At 44.6% G+C, this 5,931-nt stretch overlaps 1 protein-coding gene across 3 annotated transcripts in view; it reads left to right on the top strand.

Moving 5' to 3' along the window:
- Positions 1-867, top strand: part of LOC102209166 (MAP/microtubule affinity-regulating kinase 3-like) — an 11,165-nt gene extending 10,298 nt beyond the window's left edge. For all 3 annotated transcript variants that reach the window (XM_013907842.1, XM_005754346.2, XM_013907843.1), the window contains one exon: positions 598-867. The gene's annotated coding sequence lies outside the window, so the exon portion shown is untranslated. The remainder of the gene's footprint in view (positions 1-597) is intronic.
- Positions 868-5,931: the final 5,064 nt, after the last annotated feature.

The following is a 5,931-nucleotide window of genomic DNA, read 5'->3' as shown; positions in this document are numbered from 1 at the left end:
ATTGCTCAGTCTGCAATATCTTTCCCAGAACAAACACCAATTGCAAATAACATACTAAAAATAAACCTGAAAAATCTGTTTAGAACAGTGTACTAAGAGGGAACTACCACTGGCAAAATTTAGCAGTCTTTGCAAACTTCAAAAAGCAAATGGCCTAGATCTTGGTTCCACTTGTCTCTTACCCGTGACTTCAGTGGAAATTTCAAATTCAGGATCTGACACAGACTGATTCATGTCCTACACAGTTCTTACAAGTTCATAGAAATTTCTGTTCAATTAGAACCAAGTATTTGAGTTGATGACTGTAATTTTTATACAATGTTGTAATTTGTTTTTCAACAATTTTTTGATTAATGTTTTGTTTCCTTTACAATATTATACTTTAATGTATAATATTGTAAAGGAAACAAAACATCAATCAAAAAATTGCTCTCTTTTTTATTCGGGCTACTTAAATTTATTTTGGGCTACCAAAAACTGAAGAGTCCCTGCCCGAAGGGCTACCAGGGATTTTGAAATTTTGAGAGCCCTGCTACTGATTACTGGATGCTGATGTCACAGGTTGCTCTGATGATGATGACCTCTTTCTATGCACAGGGTTTCCTGACATCCTGTCAACAGCAGGGTCAGCAGTTTGTCACTGCTCCGGATCAACAGACTTGACAGCTGCAAAGCATCCTGGGAAGACATAGGAACTGTACTGCTGTTTTATTTTTGAAAGAGCCTAGCCTGAACCCTGGAGCCTGGCAGAGAGGGCGGGGCTTGTGGACAGTTCAGTGTTTGTGAATGTAGATATTTTCATTAGTTTTGTACGTGTGAGCGGTCAGCTGGTTCACCTGTGTCTCATTAAACACCTTGAACGCAGCTCAACTTCCTGTGTGGTGTCTCTGTGGAGCTAGAGGAACCTAGAGGGGCCACACCCCTGTCTCACTGTAAGCTGAGATCACATGACAGGCCTGTGTCTCGATTTAAAGGAGCCTTTGTTTCCTGCTGGTTTCCAAAATAAAAGCTGCTGAAAACCCTAAGAGTAAGTCCAGTCCTGTGGAAACAGGAAACCCTGGGAGTGTTTCAAACGGGTGTTGGCGCTGATGGAGGCTGGTGGGCGGGTCAGGATTCATAGCCAGTTCATGGTCAGAGTGAACATTTTTCTTTAACTGAGATGGAAAGGTTCACATCCTGGTTAGAGCAACGCATGTCATGCACATCTATGTGACAGCGCAGCCACAGCTCTGACCTGTACGTCCAGGTGTGTCATGACATCTAGGTCACAGCTCACTTCCTGTAACCACAGGAAGCCCGCCTTGTGGTTTTTAGCCCACGTGATGTTCAGGGGGGCATAAGGGGCGGGCGGAGCCAGATGAAGTCCAGATGTGCCTGCAGACTGAGCTCAGTCGTGTTTTCAGGTCGTTTTCGAGCACCTGGAGTTCACTGTTGGTCTCCATAGAAATGTGAATATAATCTCACCTGGATAACCTCAGCAGGAGTCGAAGATAACGGTACGTGCACGCTTTGTACGCACGACTGAGTTAAATAAAGATCCAGCTGTTGGGTGGTGCTGGGCGAGTGGGGGTGTTGTTATGCCGTACCACAGCGTACCTGTTACATCATCTCAAAGGTGGAATGTTACAGGTTAAAATCTCGGTTTGTGTTTGAAGTGCGTCTGAAACGAACTGCCACCGCTGCGTGATTAGCTGCATTAATCCTATCGACTGGGGCAGGAACACACATGCATTTCCTGCTTCAGTACCACTGGTCGGCTTGCGGTGAGGGGGTGGAGTCCTGTGACTCTGTGGAGGGTCAGCTGGATGTAGCTGGTGACCGTCAGAGAGATGGAGGTGCTGCTCAGGACTTAAAAGCAGATGCCAATCAGGGAGCAGATTAGGCATAAAGTGTGCGTGCAGGGTGAAAACTGTGAACTCAGACATGCACAGCAGATTCTTGCTTCACAAACACTGGAAGGGTTACAATGACAACAGGGTTACCCACACCCTGCTTACTGGGGGAAAAATACTGTGTGTATCTGACACGGGGGAGGGGATGTTATGGCGTGGGCTTTGGCGTCTCAGCAGTATGAAGTATAGAATAGAATAATCCTTTAATTGTCCCACAAGAGGAAATTTGTTTGTAACAGCAGCCAGAAAGACACATATACAACAAACAGTACACAGAACAGAAACATACACAATTTTTCTTTCATATTTACATCAAGGACAATGGTTACTATAAACAGAGTACTGTAAATTAAATAAAATTAACTACAGATAAGAGGCAAACCAGGTTGTAGTGCGAATCGGTTGATTAAATTATTGCAGTTACAGTGCAGATGTAAACATCTATGATTGTTGGGAGCAGTTTTGATTGTACAGTCTGGCAGCTGCAGGGAGAAAGGACCTGCGGAAACGCTCCTTCATGCATCTAGGACAGGGGTGTCGAACTCCAGGCCTCGAGGGCCGGTGTCCTGCAGGTTTTAGATATTATCCTGTTTCAACACACCTGAATCAAATGATCCAGCAGTGAGCCTGTGCTGTCCTGTAATTTAGCCATTTGAATCAGCTGTGTTGGATTAAGGACACATCTAAAACGTGCAGGACAACGGCCTTCGAAGCCTGGAGTTCGACACCTGTAATCTAGGATGCAGCAGTCTGTCACCGAAGGAGCTCTGCAGTTCAGCAACATTTACATGCATGGGGTGGGAGACTCTGTCCATCAGAGATGTTATTTTGGCCAGAGTCCTTCTGTCTCCAACCACCTGCAATGGGTCCAGGGTGCATCCCAGAACAGAGCTGGCCGGTACAGAGCGGGGTACAGAGCTGTACTCTCTCACACTGAGCTCCACAGAGCAGATGATGGTGAGCAAAGCAAACTGTAGCAGCAGCCCAAGAAATGAGATTTTCATAAAGTCAGTGAGCTGATCTCCGGCCAGCTGAGCAGCTTTTCACTGATTAAATCCAAACAGGAGCAAAGAGCCTCAAAGCAGCAGCTGAAACACAGCATGTGGTCCTCAGGAACTCACTGAGTGCAGAGGATTTTCATCCAAGTATTGAAAACTTTACATTAAAGTGTTTATATTTAAAACGTGTTGTCTGTCCAGTTACTTTAGAGCCTGTAAAAGTAGAGAACTGAGTGTAAAAAATAAAAAAAAATTTCTGAACAGTTGGTGCAAAACTTTATTAAAGCTGAGAGTCTGAAGTTCACTTACAGACGAGACGGCAGAGTGAAGGCCTTACCTTTACTCCAGGGAGAAAACGGTTCCTTCATCAAGTCCAAAATTCCTCCATCCGCACAGTCACACACCTCCTGACACCATCAGGAATGCCCAGCTGATTAGTGGGTGTAACAAAGGTCCCCACGACTCCAAGGGTGGTGTCAATGTGGCGAGTCTTATTTTTTTTCACAATGTGCAACTCTGCTGTCCATCTCTTTGGGCCCCGAAGGCAAATATCACACTTTTCTACTCCCGGAGCTCCCGGAGCTCTCAAAGCACTTTATACAGCATGTGAGGGCAAAGGCAGGAAGTGAACTGACAACACAGTAGAGCCCTCCACATTCCCAACCCACGACATCATGAGCCAGCTCTCAGGTTGGATCTCTCGCTGTGTCACCATCACTACGGACCCATACAGGTGGGGCAAAAAGGCCACTTTAAAGTCTTGAAGAAATGCTGGAAATATGAACATTTTAAGGTACACTACCTGTCAGTCAAAGAGGCCATGCCCCTGATAATAGAAACAGTGGATGTGTAAAAACATTCTCCCCTCGTGCAGCTGTTATGGGGCAAATTATTTTGGTATCAGGCTGTAAATATGTTTAGCACGGGAGTCTCTGAGGTCTGATTCAATGCTGCCTCTGCTGAATGCTAGAGGAACTGCAGGTTTAGAACTTCAGCTTCATGCTTAAGCAGAGGTTAGCTAGGCCTGAACTTGAACCATTGTTGTATTTAATGTTGAATAAAAGCCACGGGAGGTCAGGGGATCTGAGGAGAAGCTGCCCAGGTGTACGTACTGCAGCGTCAGCCACACGTTGCACAACCCGAGGTTACACTTTGGGTTTCTTGTAGAACATTCAGCTGGACTCTAACCAGGATTCAGCTCTCAAGGTTAGGAGCACATTTGGAGATTAAAACCTCTCCACTCTGTTTAAATAAGGGCACAGGAAGTCAGAGGAGGCTCACCAAGAACAAGAAGCTGCCTTCAGTCGTTCTAGGTCTGTTACTTTGTTTCCTGATCACAGATACTCCTCCTGTGGTACACAGCGATGTTAAACGAGGGGAATTCATGACACAGACTTTACATATAGCTTCAGGTTATTTTAAAGAATGAATCCATCCAGAATAGTCAGAACAGACAATGTTTCTTTAATGAGCTATAAAGTGGTTTAATGTGATGCCCTGAGTCTCGTCCTTCAGCTGAAAATGCCCTCTGACTTTTTACAGAGATGGAAAAACCTGTAGAAGAGCAGCTGCTGCACATGTTGCGGGAATTGGATGAGGAGGATCTACGATATTTCCAGTGGATCCTGCAGAACGTGCCTGTAGCTAGTTTCCAGGCCAGAAAAAAGATCCGTCTGGAGAAAGCAGACATAATGGGAACAGTGGAATTGATGTTCCACACGTATGCTTCCAAAGATGCTGTGAGGGTGACAAGAATAATAATGAAGAAGATCAAGAAGAATAAAGGTCAGTGAGAGGAAGGAGAAACGTATCTGGACCACTGATCATTGATCAATGGCCATGAGTACCATTAACAGAGTTGGGGAATGCTGCAATCACAGCATTGTAACATGGTGTCTTACACCTACCAGGCCAGTCATTTTCCAATGATGTGAGAATGTACACATTCTCTGCTGGTTTGAGCGGGGAATCAAGGAGGCCATTTACATGAAAAGGGAAAGACTATCTCTGAATCGAGGAGGGGGCCTAAGGGTACTGAACTGAAATGAATTAGGCGATACCTGAACCCTACAGAGGTTGCACAGGTAGTCCAACTCCTCCAATGGTGTGAATCTTTCTGGCCAAAAGATTCATGAGGGCGTCCTGAGGGCCAGGCTTCCTCTAGTGGGTTTGTGGGGCCTTATTGGGATTTTCCATAGAATACCAGATTTGGTAGATCCACCACTGGCACCCTGTGTTTCTCATGGATTAGGGCAAGTTCACCCTTAGCACATGTGACAGACTTGAAAGGGTCTGTAGAAAAAGGAGAGTATTATGCGCCATCATTAAGACACATACAATGGCACATACAATTCAAGACACATATACAAACCTCCATCTGAAGTGATAATTCCAATTATTGGACTTTCACTACACACACACAGCCAGTTGCTGTTTACAAGCAGCTGAACATCTGCTTTCATTAAAACCAGAAAGGAAGTGACGAGGTCAGAGTGCATGTTTGTGAAGTCTCCGTTAATAAGAGTCTGGTATTTGGCCTCTTTTCTTTAATTACAGCTTGTGCACTACGTCATTAATAACACTGTGTAGATATACGGAGGTATCACTTATATTACCTTTCAGGCTTTCAGCATAGAAACTGGAGCATCAGGCTAAAAACACCTCTTTAATATCTAAACATAAACAGATCTTTATTATGTGCATAGCCCTAAATCACTACAACTGTCAATCCAGAGTGTCAACAAATGTTGTTGACACTTTTTTAAACATGGGTAACACCGTTTGAATAATCAGCGCTGTTAAAGATTTACAATGAGCAGGCTACAATAAACATGCTTACAATTTGAAAGGATCACAGGATGTTGTGGGGCAAAAAACAGTCACAACGCTGAGCATTGACGAAATCTTTCTGCAGGGTATCTGATACACATTTACCTGCAAAGACATGGGCATGCTCCGTTTCACAAACTAACATGGCAACAGTAAATAAAGTGGCCTCCACGTTCAGACCTCCATCTTGTCCACATCAGTCTATGTTCACA

The sequence above is a fragment of the Pundamilia nyererei genome, unplaced genomic scaffold (assembly GCF_000239375.1).
Source record: "Pundamilia nyererei isolate P.nyererei 1_Seehausen unplaced genomic scaffold, PunNye1.0 scaffold00550, whole genome shotgun sequence".
NCBI lineage: Eukaryota > Metazoa > Chordata > Actinopteri > Cichliformes > Cichlidae > Pundamilia > Pundamilia nyererei.
Note: the sequence above shows the minus strand (reverse complement) of the source record. Positions and strands in the feature narration are given on the sequence as shown.